Source organism: Artibeus jamaicensis, unplaced genomic scaffold (genome assembly GCF_021234435.1).
Source record: "Artibeus jamaicensis isolate MK-2021 breed Jamaican fruit bat unplaced genomic scaffold, CSHL_Jam_final contig_685, whole genome shotgun sequence".
Taxonomy (NCBI): Eukaryota; Metazoa; Chordata; class Mammalia; order Chiroptera; family Phyllostomidae; genus Artibeus; species Artibeus jamaicensis.
Window position 1 is genome coordinate 2521735 of NW_026521924.1, and position 18746 is coordinate 2540480.

Here is an 18746-nt window from a genome sequence, read left to right on the forward strand (position 1 = left end):
AAAGTTTATACATGTACTTTACTGCCCTCTCTGGTACTAAAATCCCTTTGTTTCCTCTTAATAGTTAAGTGTGGGGGGGGTTGGGGGGTGTCTGGTCCATGAACCAAATTCTGATTAGAATAAAACAACTAGGGTCCAGGTACACTGATCGCTATCTAACCCATGCCCAACTATGGTTTGGTACCAATTAGTGACATTTGCATCTATAGTTGAAATATTCAAGGGTAAAGTGGTATTTTGGCTAACTGGTGTTTCTGCAATAGCTGCAACAACTTGGAGTCTTCTCTTTAATTGACCTGTATCTTGTTAACACAATCAGTCTGAGATTGGAAGGAGAGAACACTAGGTACATGTTCACTCTCAGCCTCTCTGGTCCTTAAGCCCCAGCTGCCTGCTGTTTTGTTCCCCTCCACAACTTGCCTTTCCTAGAAGATAAGAATGGTAACTTATCCCCATTTGAGAATGAGGTGCAGTCTTGAAGACACTTGAAATGTCAATTGTCAATTGCCTTATCCCATGAGGTTTACATTTGATGATTTCTGTAAAGTATTTAAAATTTTTTAATTATATTTTCAGGACCAGATGGAGAATCACAAGTTGCAGGTGAACAGAACAACAAAAAACCCCAAAATTGATCGGCAATAACCTGAAGGAAGGTCTCTAAATAGCACTGCATAAGACTCTGTCCTTGGGCTGAAAATTTTCAAACTTTTTATCAATACTTATATCAATTAATCAAAAACTTGAATAGTGACACATAAGACTTTCCTAAAAGGAACAGTGTCTTAGAGGTAAAATTAAAATGTTTAATGGCAGCAGATTTAAAATCAGGCATTTTTACATGAAATGACTGAGTGACTGCTATGTACTAGGAGGCAAATCCTGGGCAATATACAAATAAAACATATAATGTGCCTTCAGAAATTTATAACCTAGAAAAAGAGAAAAAGCAACAAATATTATGATGCAATATAAAAAAGTGCTGTGATAGACAAATGTGCACATGAATAAGAAAAAGAGAAGTGTTACCTGACTCTTACTAGGAGAGTCCAGGAAAATTTAGGATGTGAAAATAAAGATACCACATGAGCCATTGTACTTATTCTGTCATTTGGGACACATGCATGCCCTGAGATGAAGATTAAGGAGATTCAGAGCATAGGTGGGCATTAAAGCATGGGTATAGATGAGATAGTTCTAGGAGGTTATACAGAAAACAATAGTCAAAATTAGTGGATGGAATCTTGGCGGACAGCAGCCACTAAGACCTGGGCAGAAAGAGGGAGACAGAACAAGGGTAAACTTACCAGTTCGCTAAATGTAGTTCTTGGGGTTCTGCTGGTGGGCAGATGTTTTACATATGCACTCTCCCAGGTTCTCATCCATTGTTTTTGTTCCAATTACCATTGATAATGTGTTATTACATTCTGCTATTTGAGAGGAGAGGTCATGTTCTAAGAGTGAAACAGGGTAATTAGATAAGAACTTGAGAAGAATGGTGATGTTTAGAGCTGGCTACACTGGGGAAGTCCACTCAACTCTTTGCTGAGTAGTGTGTTGGGCCCTAGTGCAGATGGTGGGATATGGCAGTGAAAAAAACTAAAAAAGGGGTAACCTCATCAATTTCTTGGTTCCAATTATCATTGATAATGTTATGTAATATGTATCATATTTTTAAGACTGTAAGAGGCACCTAGGTTTTAAAGGAAGAAAATAGAAAACAATTTTTTGAAGCAAAAAATGTGGTAAAATATTTAATAATCTGTGCCCCCGCTCCCCTGCTCCACTGCCACCCCCCACCCACAGTGAACCAGGTGAGTTACATTTGGACTATAAGATGTACCCCCATTTCCTCCCAAATTTCGGGGGTGCATCTTATATTCAGAAAAATATGGTATGTGATAATATGTAGATACAAACCTCATTAAGCTTACACTCTAGTGGGGAAAGGGCACAGAATAATAAAATAAACAATAGCAATTTACCTGGCAAATTATATGAAGGAAAATAAGGTAGAGGAAGGAAATAGAAAATGAAAGAGGCCTGTATTTTAGATAGACAGGAAAATCCTTTCCAAGGAGGTGATAATTTTAGCATAAAACCAATTAAAGTGAGAGAACAAAGTATGCATCTATACAGAGCAATGATGTTTAACCATGACTACACAGTTGCATCACCTGGGAATTTTTTTAAACACAAAGAATTCCTCAGTCCCACACCTCTGAAATTCTGAATTAATTGGTCCAGGGTATGGTTTGCGCAGCAAATATTTAAAAAGCCATCTATTCTAATGTATAGCCAAGACTGAGAATACCAATGGAGTAGAAGAGCATTAGAGGTAATTACCAAATTCAAAAGCCCAGAGGGAGAGGAACTTATTTAGAGTCTAGGAGAAAAATATTGTGCTACTAACCAGATCTGAATAAAAGATTTGAATAATGGTGCCGAGGAATAGCAGAAATACTTAATTTTATATTTATAGGAGCAAACAAACAAACAAAATGCCACAACTGTGGTTTTCAAGATTTTCAAGAGCAGTACTCAGCAGCCCTAGGGTAGTTGTGGAAGAGGTATATGGCTAGATTGACCCAGTCCTAGGAATTTGGACTGTGAATGTAAAAAAAGATAATAGAGAATTCTTAAACAATAGACTGTTGGATATAAACTGAAGCAAGAAGGAACCAAAGCTAAAATTCAAGGAGAAATGTAAAGGATCAGGTGACAGTTGTTTTTTTTTCAGACAAACCAAACAAGGTGAGTGGGGGGAACTCGGCTGACCACAATTTCAACATGAGCCAGAGGCATCTAATGTCTACTCAGTGTCCTAACACAATCTTAAATTTCTTTTAAAATGTAATGGCTGGCCTTCACTAGATAATCACTAAGTTCCTTTCTGGATATTGCATGAATACTCACTGGAACATGGGAAAGTAAAGTCTATACATCGTGGAAAGAGGCAACCTTTCCTGCTCTGAGTTTGGAATATTCCAAAAATGTTTGGAATATTATGTTAAAATCAGATAAGCCATTTTAAGAGAAATTCTGATAAGCTTAAAGTATTAAACATAGGCCACAAGGAAAAATAATCTGGAAGTCATTTCTACTAGGAATAATAGTCATTTTTTAACCTGGAAAATATAATGACATGAAATTTCACATTTGTAAGTACAAGAGAGTAGAAAAGTTCTCAGCCACAAAAGAAAAGTTACTATTTATTAATCTTCATAGTAAAGTAGTACAGAATAATGAATAGACTCAAAATGTGGTCATTCTGGTAAATGATAAAAGACTGGAGTGGTAAAGCTAAGAGGTCACAGTGTTTCAAGGGGCACCAATGTAAATGCTGAATTCATACAAAAGAATCATAGAAGGGACCATGACATAGTTGGCCCCTATCCCTCATTACAAAACTCCCAGCACACATTATGAATGAGCCCCTGTAATGGGGAATTTAGTTCTGACTAATATGTCTTTAAATATATTTGGGGCTCTGGGATGGGTGAAAGTAGAAAAGGGTGTCGGGGAGACGTAACTCATTAAGAGATATTTGAAACTACTGAACTGAAAGACTATAAACTTTTAAGAAGAAACAACTTTGATGCATATTAAGCACCAATTATATAGGAGAGAGATATCAGTTGAAGGGGGCTCCTCAAATAGTGGAGTCAGCACATCCTGTTCAAAATCTGTCTCTTCAATAAATAAAAGCCAAATAGGGCAAAGATTAATGTGAAGTCTTACAACTTGAGGATGACTCCTCTTCTGGACATTGAGAGGATATAATGAATGTGACCACTGTGATGTGACCATCCCACTGCAGGTAAGCAAACTCTGAGGCATGGTGAAAGCTGGCAAGGTCTGTCTGCAGCCAGAGTCAGACAAAGGAAAAGATCCACTGATCCTTTCTGCCCCTGCTTGTTTCCTGAAGCCTTGGGAATCGCCAGTGGGAAATGGCTGGGGGGATATGATTTGAATTAGGCATGAAAATACATTTCATTGCAAAAATATCCCATAGCAAAGCTATGTTACTCTAAATCAAGAAAAGTGAAAAGATAAGTTCTCCGTGGAATTAAATTCACTATCGACATGTTCTGTCCTTACTTTGAGTAAAAGCCACAGCAAATGGTTCCACCTGACATATCAGAGGAAGAAACTTGAGAATTAGAGTTAGGTTACTTACCATCTCCTTTACTGAACGTTTAAGAACATTTCAGTGAATGCAGAATAAATAAATACACTTTTACCAATTTTAAGATGAGCTCCAGGTTTGAATTTTAATATGTGTAAAAGAAATAATAATTTTTTTAAACTTATACAGAAACTTATCCCTTTTAAAACATTGTTAGATGTAAGGATATTAAAATACTCATGTAAAGCAAGTTGCCTATTTCAGGTGCTTTGTCAGTATCAGATCTCAAAGAAATACCATAATCATATATACATTGCTATATCTCTGTGGCAGGCAGAATGCTAAAAGAGGTCTCCAATGCCTTTCGCCCTTGTATAATACCCTCCCCTTTGAGTATGGATAGCAGTGAAGTAAGAAAGCTTCCAAAGCAGAGAAAGTTTTAATGTGTCATTGATGGCTTTGAAAATGAAGATGACCAAAAGATGCCAAGAGCTCTCTGCTGACAGTCAGCAAGGAACGAGGGACCTCAGTCAGTCCAACTGCAAGGAATTGAATTTGGCCAATAATTTGAATGATGGATTGATCGTGGAAGCAGATTTTTCCCCTGGATCTCTAGATAAGTGCCAAGCAGTCCAACACCATGATTTTAATCTTCTAAGACTCTGAGCAGAGTCCCTAGTCAAGTCTGCTAGACTTCTAATCTTCAGAACTTTGAGATAATAAACCCATGTTGTTTTAAGCCACTAAATTTGGGGTAATTACACAGCAATAGAAAAGTAATGCACTTTCTATAGATACTTCTTCTAACTAGCCATGGAAATCAAGAAATAAAATCTGATTTTCTACATTGCTACAAAATATGATTTAAAGAAAATTAAAAATTCAAAAAACTTCACAAATTTCATGTTATAAAACATCTGAATTGAAATATAATTTGTTTTATAAACATATATGAATTGATATCCAGAAATCCATGTTGTATACATTAAAATAAACTTCATACCTTTTCTCAAAAAAGGGAAACATGTTGTTAGATAAATAATCCTAAAATATACTAATAAAAAATATATGTATATATTTTGAATAAAACAACATTGGGACATTTACACAATAGAATACTACTTGGTAATTAAAAAAATAAGTAAGTTTTACCTTTTGCAACAGCATGGATGGATCCAGAGAACATTATGCTAAGTGAAATATGCCAGTCACATCATGTCACCGTGGCGAGCAGAGGCCACTGTCCCTTTGCTGAGCCCGCCCACTACAGAGCCATTAGGCTGGTGCCATATCTGAGACTCCATCAACCTGGCTAACACTCTGCGACCCATTTTGGACACCCAAGAGGCTCTATCCAACCCTCCTTATATAGCCCCACCCAAGCTGCTTTTCCATAAAAATGGCTCCTAAATCCTACCAAGCAAGCAATAGCTGGCTCCAGAGAGCCCTAGTGGCAGCCAAATTAGAGTCACAGCTTGGCTTCACCTGTGAATGTCCAAGCCCAGAACAAGTAGCAGCCGTCTCAGATTGTTTTAAAGCTCAGGCAGGTGACCCAGGCAAAACAGAGGTAGGGGTTGACCTTGGTCTGCACCACCCAGGGAAACCCCAGGGCCAACGCACACAGTAGACATCTACAAACCACATTAGAGCACCACCACACTGCCCCTGCACAGCTGACCCTCCACAGAGGGCAGAGGTTGGTGGTCAGTGGTCACAGCCAGTCCTTACAGCTAACTGACCTGGGTAAATCCCTCTTCTTAATCTGCCAATAGCAACCAAAGCTCAACTACAAGAGGAGGGTGTACTCTGCCCACCCAAAGGGTACAACTCGAGTAGCTAGCCTGGGTAATAGGGAAAGCTGTGCCACCGGACCCCACAGGATACCTACTATATTGGGCCACGCTACCAGGATACAGAGTCAAAACAGCTCTACTCTAGAAACCAATACAGGGAGGCTGCCAGAATGAGGAGACAAAGAAACATGGCCCAGATGAAAGAACAAATAAAAATTCCAGAAAAAGAGCTAAACGAAATAGAGACGAGCAGTCTATCAGATGCAGAGTTCAAAACACTGGTTATAAAAATGCTTAAGGAACTTAGTGAGGACCTCAGCAGCATAAAAAATACCCATTCAGAAATGAAGGATACACTAATTGAAAAAAAGAACAATTTACAGGGAAACAACAGTAGAATGGATGAAGTGGAGAATCAAATCAATAATTTGGAACCTAAGGACCAAAAAAACAACCAATCAGAGCAACAAGAAGAAAAAAGAATCAAAAAAATGAGGATAGTATAAACAGCCTCTGAGACAACTTTAAGAGCCCCACATTTGCCTCATAGGGATGCCAGAAGGAGAAGAGATATAGCCAAGAAATTGCAAATCTGCCTGAAAAAATAATGAAAGTAAACTTCCCTAGTTAGATAAAGGAAATAGGCAAGTCCAGGAAGCACAGAGTCCCAATTATGATGAATGTAAAGAGGCCCACTGCAAGACACATCATTATGAAAAGGCCAAAGGTTAAAGATAAAGACAGACACTTAAAAGCAAGAGAAAAGAAGTTAGTTACCAGAAGGTTGCCAGATGAGTGGCGGGAGGGAGAGAATGAGTGAAGAGGTAGGGAGATTAAGAAGCTCAAATAGGTAGTGACAATAACATGGGGATATAAAGTACAGTATAAGAAATGGAGTAGCCAAAGAACTTGTATGCATGATCCATGGACATGAACAATGGTGGGAGGATTGCCTGAGGGAGTGGAAGTTACTGGATGGAGAAGGGCAAAGAAGGAAAAATCAGGACAACAGTAACAGCATAATCAATAAAATATAATTTAAAAAAATAAGCCAGTCAGGAAAAGACAAACACCACATGATTTCACTTACGTGGAATCTAATGAGCAAACTGAACTAACAAGGAAAATGGAGACAGACTCATAGAGAGCAGGACGACAGTTATGAGGTAGGGAAGCTTAGGGTTGGAGGGAAGGAGCAAAAAAATAAAAGGACACTCCTGGACATGGACCACAATGTGGTGATTGTGAGGAGACAGGGGTATAAGGGGGCTAAGTGGTAATGGAAAAATACACTAAAAATGAGAATATATATATATGTGCATATTTATAATGATTTCAGAGGAAGGAAATATATCTTTTCTAATTTAAATCTTGGTAGAAGTATTTTATTTTTGAGAAGTAGAAATCAATAGATACAAAGGTCGCTTTTTGAATAAGGAATGACAAGGGACCACTACAACTAGTCACCATTTGTTTCATAGTGTTGTTGCTTTAGGGAAATCCCAAAGAACATTTTTTTTGGTACATGATCTTTACTTACTCAGGGATTCATGAAAATAAAAGGAGTTCAAAAATAAATGCTTGGCAGTTTTGTAAACCTATACTATAAGATTTATTGACACACAGATAATAAAGCAACCAATTTTAAGTGTCTTTCTCCCTGTTCAGGTAGTTCATCTTGAGATAAATTAAAAGATTCAATCTGACACAATACTTAATGTTCTTTTATTTTCTTAATATAGACTATGTTCACATCTAAATCTTTGTTCAACCCAAGGAAAAGGAGCATAATATAGTAGTTAACATGAGGGGGACCCCACAAAAAAATGGAATTATCTTCTGGAGGACATAACCCTTGTAGTATAGGCTTTCCCCACTAGGTGAGTGTTCTAGGAACCCATCTCTACCAGGGTACCAGCTGGTGTTCTTGTGAGAGGCTGTGTTCCACTCAGTGAATTTTTTTTTGGAAGACTCTTTCAACATGTTTGCCCACTTCATGATGGGTGTTTTTCAAGTGTACCTGTCCACACTGTGCTGAGTATTCAGCAGTTTTTAAAAAACAGCATGAATCTTAAGCCCCACCCTACCTAATCACCCAACTTTGCCCCAAGAGACTTGTTTTTTTATCCCCCCAATGAAAAAAAGTCCTCAAAGAGAAACTTTTTGCTGATGTGGGAGAGACCAAACAAATAAACAGAAGCACTAAAAGGCATCAAAATCAACAAGTTCAAAAACTTTTTTTGAGTAGAAGAAAAAATGGCTTAATAGGTGTATTGTATCAAATGGAGAATATTTTGACAGTGACTAAATTTCAAACATGTAAGAATAAATAAAATTTTTATGAATAAATTCCAGTTTTGGGGGTCTCACCTCATATGTGAGTTCTAAAATTAGTCTGTCTGAGTTCAAACCCTAAATCTGCCACTTACTACATGTGATTTACACAAGTTAGGGAACTGCTTTGTGCTTCCATTTCCCTCTCTAAATGGGGAGAATAAGAATGTATACCTCATTAAATTATAGTGAGGATTAAATGAGTTAGTATTTAAAAAGTCTTTATAACATTTCCTGAAACATAGTAAGTGCTCAATAAATCTTAGCTATTAAGAAAATTGCCAAAGCTTTTCCTTATAAGCATTTCTTTCATTTAGGCAATATTAGACACCCTAGAAATGAATACATTTTTGCAAACAACAGCCTTGTGCAGCATGGCTGCCCACTACAAACCTTCACCTATTTCTTTGGCCAGCCCCTGTTACTCCTGCATTACACGCAAGGTCTTTAATTTAATGGCTGCTTTTAAGTAAGACAGAAATTGGATACGGAAAACATAGGAGGGGCTCTCACACTGGCCAGGTGAGTCTCAGACATTAGTCCATAAATGTAATCTAAAACCGAAACAGTCCTTGAGATAGGTGGTTTTACCATCTCGGTATTTGAGTTCTATCTAAAAACATAAGTGTTCAGTCAAGGAATCCTCAAAGATACATAGAAAACACTGGTGGGACAGGAATAAAATCCTTGTCAACTACTTAAAGTTTCCATTTGAATGAAGGTACCGTTAATAGATAAAAGCTTGTTTGATTCCTTTCACAGCTTTGAACTAAAGGAATCCACTCTGAGATCTACAGCCTAGCAGTAAAGAGCATGGACTTTGGACCTAGACTTGTTTTCAAAGTCCCCTTCTGAAACCCAGTTTCATATCCAAAATAAGAATAATATTAGCCTCTGGGGATAGTTGTAAGATTTATATGAGATAATACATGTTTGCACATATAACAGAATGTGAAACATGATAAGCTCTTAAATACAGATGTCCTAACACACATTACCTGTCATTAGTAAATGTATGTTTTACTTTTTTGAAGTATATTTTATTCATTACAGTACTACAATTGTTCCACTTTCCCCCACTTTATTCCCCCCTGCCCTGCACCCCACCACCTGCATGCCCCCAGCCCTTAGTTCACATCCATGGGACGTACATATAAGTTATTTGGCATCTAGATTTACTATACTATTCTTAACCTCCCTCTGCCTATTTTGTACCTAACCATTTATGTTTCTTATTCCCTGTGGCTTTTTTCCCATTCTCCCCCTGCCCCATCCCTGCTGATAACTCTCCTTGTGATCTCCATTTCAATGATTCTGTTCTCATTCTAGTCATTTGCTTAGTTTGTTTTTCTTTTCTTTTTTTTTTTTTTTTAGGTTTGGTTGTTGGGTAGTTGTGTTTGTTATCATTTTACTATTCATAGTTTTGATCTTACTCTTTTTCTTAGATAAGTCCCTTTAACATTTCATATAATATGGGCTTGGTGATGATCCTTTAACTTGACCTTATCTGGGAAGCACTTTATCTGCCCTTCCATTCTAAACAATAGCTTTGCTAGATAGAGTCATCTTGGATGTAAGTCCTTGCCTTTTGTGACATTGAATACTTCTTTTCAGCCCCTTCTTGCTTATAAGGTTTCTTTTGAGAAATCAGCTGATTGCCTTAGGGGAACTCCTTTGTAGGTAACTGTCTCCTTTTCCTTCGCTGCTTTTAAGATCCTTCCTTACCTTTAATTTGGGTAATGGAATGATGATGAGCCTTGCTATGTGCTTCCTTGGGTCCAACTTCTTTGGGACTCTGAGCTTCCTAGACTTCCTGGAAGTCTATTTCCTTTGCCAGATTAGGACAGTTCTCTTTCATTATTTTTTCAAATAGGTTTTCAATTTCTTGCTCTTCCTCTTCTCCTTCCGGCACCCCCATAATTTGGATGTTGGAGCATTTAAAGTTGTTCTGGAAGTTCCTAAGCCTCTCCTCATTTTTTTAATCTTGTTTCTTCATTCCATTCCAGTTGAAAGTTTACTTCTTTCTTCTGACCCTAATCGCTGATTTGAGTCCCAGTTTCCTTCCCCTCACTGTTGGTTCCCTGTATATTTTTCTTTATTTCACTTTTCACAGCCTTCACTATTTTGCAACCATACTCAACCAATTCTGTGAGCATTCTGATTACCTGTGTTTTGAACTCTGCACCTGATAGATTGGCTATCCCTTCATCGCTTAGTTGTGTTTGTCTATCCCTTCATCACTTAGTTGTGTTTTTTTCTGGACTTTTGATCTGCTATTTCATTTGGGCCATTTATTTTTTTGTCTCAGTGAATCCGTTATGTAGTAAGGGGTAGAGAGCCTTAGGTTCACCAGGGAGGGGCAGCCCAGGTCTCTGTATTGTGGTGCTGTATATGGGGGAGGGGTCCAAGAGGGAACACTGCCACTTGCTAGGCTTGTGATTGGCTTTTACTCACTTCCCCGACTACCCGAAAACAAATTGGGCCTTTCTCGTGCTGATTCCCAGTTGGGTGGGTTTGTGTACGTTCTAGTACCCTGTGGGTCTTTCCAGCAAACTCTCCTATGAGCCTGGGAGTTTCTCCTGCTGCATCAACCCCCACAGGTTTTTTTCAGTCAGTGGTTGAGGCTTTATTTCCCCTCACTGGAACCCTGGGTTTCGTGGTCTGTCTCGCTCCCCAGTTGTTCCTCCTAATTCATCTGCTCACAAATGTGGGACCACCCAGTCTGCCAGCCACTGCCTTGCCCACCCAGGTCCTTCAGCCACCACATGCCACAAGTCCTCTCCACCCAATGCCGATCTTCACCCCTCCTACAGGTCTGGATGAATGTTTCTTCTTTAACTGCTTAGTTGTTGGACTTCCATACAGTTCAATTTTCTGGGAGTTCTGGTTGTTTTTTATTTTTAAATTTGCTGTTGTTCTTCTTTTGGTTGTGTGAGGAGGCAAAGTGTATCTATCTACTCCTTCATCTTGGCCAGAAGTCCTGTATGTTTTACTTCTAAGTAAAATCAATATCTTCCTTATAAAAGCTGTAGATAAGTCTCTCTACATCTACCAGTGATCTCATCTTTATGATTTGAAAAATCTTAAAAATAGGTAAAAATATACATGTGGCAGTGGAAAGAAAAGCTGTACCAGCAGGTCTAAGGTATAATTCAGGCACATCATATTCTACCTGCATCTGATATTAGTCCTATCTTAATATCAGTGTATTATATTAAATCCTTATTCTTTTGAGTTTCTTTAAATAAACTCAGGAGTCTCTAACACAGACAATCAAATTTAGGACTGATAATATGAGAATCTCAATCAGCATCTCTCTGTATATATTGAAAGCAAGTTCCAGTGTAAGGAATTAAACCTTCAGTCAGTACCTCTGCTTTCTGTTCAGAAGTTCCTACAAATCACATTACTCTTTCTACTCTGAAAGGTACTTTACAAATATTAATACTCAGAACAGTTCCAAAGTTAAGTAGTTATATTCAGTTTTTCTTTCAATTTTTACTTGTGAAACAAATCAACTATATATGCATATAACACACAACTGAACAAATTAATATGAAGGAAATACTCTTACATCACCATCCTGGTAAAGAAAAAGATGAATCCTGGATGTTCTACACTTGCCTCTTCATAATTATAACCCTGGACTAAAGTAATTCCTAGCTTAACTTTTATGGTGATAATTTCTGAAAGGACAAAGCCAGCCCCATTTTCTATTGTGGCACCATTTGCCTAGCAGGCCTGTGACCTTGCTGAACATGACTCCCATTTTACTCTTCTGAGCTTTTCCCTAGACTGAAAATTACTGGAAGTCAAAAACAGAACTAACTGTTCCCTATAGGCACAGGCAGAAGATAACACAGAACAAACTGCAGCCTCTTTTTACAACACCCCAGCAGCCCAGAGCCCACACAGCAGCACTCGCTGCCCTTTCTGAATCCAATTATAATCCAAGAAAAGTTCAAAGTCCCCACCCATCAAGGTTGGTATATCTGTCCACACCATGCCCCTTTCTTTTCTTGAAGAGTGAATAAAATCTTTATTATCTACATTTTCTTCTCTTTGTGATTTCTTTCACAGCCTGCACCACCAACCACCCTAACAATTTCCTTGCTCTCCTTGTTAGTTTCCTAAGTTTGCAACTCTCCATACTATATTCTAATTTTGCTTGTTTCCAAACTTTACTTAAATGGAATTACCCATCTGTATTCCTTTATGTCTGGCTTCTTTCATACAAACATTACATTTGTGTGATTCATATATGTTATGTGTACATGTGATTTCTTCATTTTTATCATCATGTACTTTTACATTACACAAATCTACCAAAATATACTCATCGATTTTAGTGCTAATGGGCATATAAGCTGCTTTGAGTTTTGAGCTATTGTGAATAATACAACTATGGGCTTCTTATATAACACAATACATATCTCTAAGTACACAGAAGCATGCCTAAATATATGGGGTATACATGTAGGAATAGCACTACTAAGTCTCTAGATATGCATATCTCAAAATTTATTGGATGATACCAAATTTTCCCAAGGTGGTTATACCCTAGGTATTATGTATACATGCTAAAAAATATGAGAATTTTTCCAACTCTGACTCATAGTCTACAGGTAAGACTACAAAAATAGCTCTAGAAAATGCTGTCACTGTAACTATGAATCAGATTGATGAGCATGGCTCCAGCTAATCCATGTGTATTTTCCATGTTTGTCTGTCTAGGTTTCCATAAGGTAGATGACTACATCAAGCTGAATCAGGATGGATTATGAAACTATTTTATTGCTGTACAAGCACAATCAGAGTAACAGAAAGACCAAGAATAGGACCTCTAAATTCTGTCTGAACTTGGACCAGAGCCCATCATACCTAATGAGATTTTACAATTCCTGAATACTGGAAACTCATGATCTGGTAGGCAGTACCATGTGCAATAAAATTTTATCATTCAGTAGCACATAAGTGGAAGAAACATAGGTTCACAAAGTCCATTCAAGTTACAGCTCTGGCAAAACATCTCTAGAGAACCATAGGATAATTATGACCATTTTAAAGGACATTTAATGTTACCTGGCTTGAAAAAGTAATAATAGATATACAAACTTAAGTTGCCTCTTGAGCACTTAGTGAAAAATGTTTTTACCATGTTACTTGTTCTGCTGTGCCTCTTTGGATTATTATTTTTTTAAATTAGAGCCATTATTTGCCTTATTTGTAGTAAGGACTACAAAATGGAGTACACAGAGATAATAAAGGTAACCACACAGATATACTCAACTGTACCTGCATTACCACAAAAATACCAGGAATTTGGGAAGCTATATAGAATAATAACTAGCGAAACTGCTGTGATGTGCCATGGGTAGAAATCAAAGCACAACTCCTATTTCTCTGACCAAAAACTGTTCTTTCATATCATGCATTTAAATGCATCTCAGCACTACAAAGTAATTGCATGTCAGAAACAGCTTCCACTGGGCTTGTAATTAGGTGACATATTAATAAATTGCCAGGGTTAAAATAAAATAAAAACTTGCTTATTCATCTGTATTTCAAATGGACATTTAGAGCAATTACAATTTCTGCCAAACATACCACTTATTTAAAAAGTCAACTTAAACAAGCTCCATCTTTGTCAAATTTATAATTTATAAATCTTGAAAATACTATGTCTCAAAAGGGAAGATTATACCAAAACAGCATCTTAATGCCCACTTTTTAATAGTGGAATAATGTTGCAGATATATGCATATATATATATAATCAGCTGATTTTAAAGTAAACTATTTGACTACAAAAATCTCCATAAAATATTCAAGCTCCTCTGGGCTTAAGTTTTTTATTAATGTATCAAAATTTTATTACTACTAATACATAAAAGAATATATTTTACATGTTGTTCTCTGTGAATAAACAAAAAGCGTCAAACTCAAATCAAGCCTACACCAATGCTTATTGCTTACTAAAGGTCTATGAGAAATTTGTAATTAGGTTGTAAATGCTGGGTTCCAAGCTGTTCTCAAAATCATTCTAGAAACTATTAAGCTAGCAGCCCTCTTATTTATATTCTAGGGTAAATTCAATCCTCTAGTCACTGTGCTACACACACACGCATGCACACACACGAAGGAAATTATTCAATGATTATTCATCCTATGCTGTCTCATCTTTCAAAGTAAAGAACTACATCCATTAAAAATTGAAAGTAATTTTGTTTGGTTGGGAAACTATACCAAATAAATTTTAGGTAGCTAGTCTTTTTTGTTGTTATTATTGTTGTTTAGTGACAAGATGTTATGGTTAGGCAAAACAACAAAGTGTCCAGTAATCTCCAAGTTATTAATTTAGCATCTCGCTTTTGATGAGACAAAAGGAACTATTTATGGCTTCACAAGGTTTAAAGTGATGTCTGCTGACATCAAAGGGGACTCATGAGAATGACTGCAGTTTGCTTCCAAATGAATACACTTAGAAGGAAACTATAGAGATGAGGTAAATTTCCTACAGAGTTCATGTCATAAAAATATACATGAAACATAAATTTGTAAAAGAGTTTTAATAAAAAATACTGTCACTGCTTTAATATCCCCTTTTCCTAAATGAGGCTGGTGTGTCAGTACAGATTGCTGACATATTGCTAAAATATGAGCCTGAATGCCACCCAAGGAAGCCCAGACTACAGTGGAACAGGTAGGAAGTCATATATTGAGTCTGTTGATGGAATAGGTTAATTCAACCTATTAACCTATTCAGTAGTCTCCTGTTCAATAGCGGTAACTGTACAGCAACTTCAAGTCTCTCATCTCCCGTGCATTCGGAAGGCAGAGGTCCCTCAGTTCCTGAACTGTCCATTGTCACCCTGCTGCCAGAGTGGCAGCTCCCTATAAACTAGTACTAGGCAGTTGGGGTTTTTGACAGATTTTTAGGTCTTCACTCTTATTTGCATTTAGAAGAGATGACTAGAATTTCTTTTTATCACACTGTAGTTTTCCACTAGAAAGCACAGGCACCATATGCACAGGGCCAGGACTGCTCCTTCACCATAGGGTAAATGTGTAGGTGCTCCATGGACTGCTCCATGGACTGCTCCATGGCAGTCAAGCTCTGTTGATGGTGATATCACAGAAGTCTGTCCAAAAGACCTAGGGCCTCGGGGCTGAAGAGGTGTCTATTCTCATTACAAATAAAGTATTCCCAGCATTTCCACGAATGTTTTCCCAGGATACCATTGAAGGGAGGATCTAGGTCTATGTGATCATCTTCAAATACTCATACAGCTCATCTGTACCCAGAATCTTGGAAATACAAACAAGTTGGTTGTAGTTGTCCTCTCCGAGTAAGAAGAGTTTTTTCAAAAGATTGTGCTTGCTAACATATAGCCCAAACTCCACATATCCAAGCTAAAATCATACATCTGCTGGCCCACAAGAGCTCTGGTCCCCTGAAGTACCTGGAGGCCACGAGGACGTTGTTTTCCTGTGCAGGATGGTAGAACTCTGCCAGACCCCAGTCTCTCAGTCTCAGCCCTTCCTGTTGGTGATCTATCATGACCTTGTGAGGTCTCACATCCCTGGACATGATTCCCTTGCTGGGGCAGTAATCCTAAGTTTTAGTAGTTCATACACATAAAACCAGTTATCAAAGTCTATCAGGATCTGGCAAAGTTGCTTAAAATCTGTATTATTATGCATTAAAATGCCAAAGCTGGTGTCTTTGACATAGAGTTCTCCACAGTAATCACATTAATAATAATCCTTCTACCACAAATGTTCTCCAGAATCTTAACCTCTCATTTTATTTTGTTTATCTTCACTTGAGAATTTTTATAACCACTGTCTCATTGTTGGTGATGTTAATGGTCCCAAATACCTCACTACACTTCCCCTGACCAAGTTTTCAAACCAGTTGGTAATCATCTTGATCACCTGTAGAAAGGCCAGTTGGAACCACAAACCTCCACCATCAGCTCAGCCATGTTGAAACTGTAAAGACCTAAAAGGTAACTAAAGTCTTAGTTCACTAATTTGAAAGTCTTCCTCTTTCTGTTGATATGTCCAATTTGGGACATGACATAATGAATGCCTCTTTACAGCTCAAACCAAATATCCATTCACCCCTTCAAAAATAATGCAATACTGTTAGAAAAAACAAAATGTTAAATATATTTCAGTATTTCCATACTTTTCCAATGTTAGATATTTTATCCAAAAAGCAATGGTACAAGATAAGAAAGATATTCTATATTGCCATTCTAAAAAGGGTAAAGACACGTTGGAAGATACTGTAAGCAGGTACACACAATGCCCTTCCTGGCAATCATTATCCTCCATTGGATCAGTACATGAATCCCCTTGCTGGGTGATCACACATACGCCAAAATGATCATCTCAAACAAAATTAGATCATATCATCATGCTGTGTTAAAAATCACCAATGGTTTCCCATTGCAATTAGATTAGACTCCAAACTGTTTTAGTGATCTAGTTGGCCCTCCATCATGTGGCCCCCTGCTCACCTCTCTGAACTCATCCCTTAACGCTCCCCCACTTCTGCTCTAGGATGCAGCTACACTGGTCTTTTGGTTCCTCAGTGAGACAAGCATCTTTCTCTTCCTGAAACAGACCTTCCTCTTCCCCCAGAACTTCATATGGCTGACCCCTCTCATCATTAAGGTCTCACCTAAACTGTGATTTCTTCCAAGGGGCTTGTTCTGGTCACCCTTACTGAACTATGGTGCCCTCCACTCTATCCCAACTCACTCTCTAGTCCAATTTTTTTCTTCTGTGTTCTTCATATTTCTTATGTATATCTAAAATATTATTATGTATTTGTTTGTTTGAATCATTATTAACTATATATGTTGATAAGAGAATTTTTTCCATATTGTTCACTGCTATATATCTAATGCCTAGAATAGCACCTGGTATATAATAGGTGCTTAATAATATATAATATACATTGGATAAATAGTAGAAATATTTCTGTTTTGGTTAGTACAATCCACCTGTGTTTACAATCGTCAAAACCACTAGGCTCTTATCTCTTCCACTTAATTTTCTGAGCCTCCTGAGAGCAGAAACCATATTGTACTTGTCCCTACATCCCACTGCCAAGCGTAGTACCTAGTACACAGTAGAAGTTCAATATTTACTTGATAAGTCAACTTGCTGAATAAATACATGGATGGATAGATGTATGGATGGACAGAAAAATGAGGGCTTTTTGTTGTTGTTGTTGTTTTTTACTTCATATGGTCTAAGCAAGAATGCCTCCTGTTGTTACTGCAGTTTACAAATGCAGCCAGATACACACATGGTAAGGAAGGTATAGTAGTTACACTTTCTGCCCTGCTCAGATTGTTTTACCCACAATTTCTCAAGTCCAGCACTACTGACATTTTTTGACTAGATAAGTCTTTGTTGTAGAGGGACCGTTCTGTGCATTGGTTTAGAAGCATCCCTAGCTTCCACCGACTAGATGCCAGTAGCAAAGCCATTATCACTCCTGCCCCTGAATCATGACAATCAAAATTATCTCCAGATATTGCCAAATGTCTTTCAGGGACAAAATTGCCCTATTTAAAACTACTTCCCTTTATCTCCAGTTATCCTTTTCCCAGCTGCTGTGAGTATTGGCTGCTAACAAGAGTACCTGTATCCTGAGAAATGTTCAGTCTCTGGGAGCTGCCTCTCTGAGCATTTATGCCTTTCCTCCAAGAATAGCGTTAGTCACTCAATGAAATTATGAAAGACAGAAATACAAGATTTGAGTCCCTTTGCCTATAGCTGAAACAACTCTGAGATGCTGCTCTTCATACAGGATTAAACCAAGAGCTCTTAACAGGATTAAACCAAGACCAATGTTCAGGTAAAACTACCTCTTCACCAAGCCCTCCCCCCTCCCCATCCTACTTCCCTCCTTCTCCTACAGGATTCTCTTCAGAGCATTATTTCTATAAACCACTTGCATAAAAATTCCCATCTCGGGGTCAATTTCCAAGGAACCCAACCTAAGACATGTGAGATAATAGGTAAAAATAAGTCAGTCAGTAAGTAAAGCAAGCTCACACCCCCCAAATCTGAGAAACAGATTTATTCAGGGTGTTTAATGGTAATGTGATCTTTCTGCAGAAATAATGGAGTATGAACTCAGGATTTAATGTAGAAAGTTGACAGAGTATGGATAGGTGTGGAGATATAGGTGGCAGGTCAGTGTGCCTTTCAAGATTTTCAACATGTTGATTTCACTTATACATTCCTAAATTTCCCCTATATTATGGGTGAATATGTAATAGTTATCAAGTTTGCAAATCCATATGACTCTCATTCACCACATATTTTTCACTTGATGTAAAACAAAGAGTGTGTCTTTCTCCATTTGGAAGCCACACTTTTTCTTCACAATGTGTATTTAATGGCCATTCAATCAAAATTAAGCAAAATAACATTTCATCTCAAAAGTATTATATATACACACAC

The 18746-nt window shown here is 37.7% G+C and overlaps 1 protein-coding gene and 1 pseudogene across 1 annotated transcript in view; both read right to left on the reverse strand.

Moving 5' to 3' along the window:
• MACROD2 (mono-ADP ribosylhydrolase 2) overlaps nucleotides 1–18746 on the reverse strand; it is a 2162759-nt gene that overhangs the window by 1851756 nt on the left and 292257 nt on the right. The window lies entirely within an intron of this gene.
• Nucleotides 15262–17764, reverse strand: LOC119041181 (casein kinase II subunit alpha'-like; annotated as a pseudogene).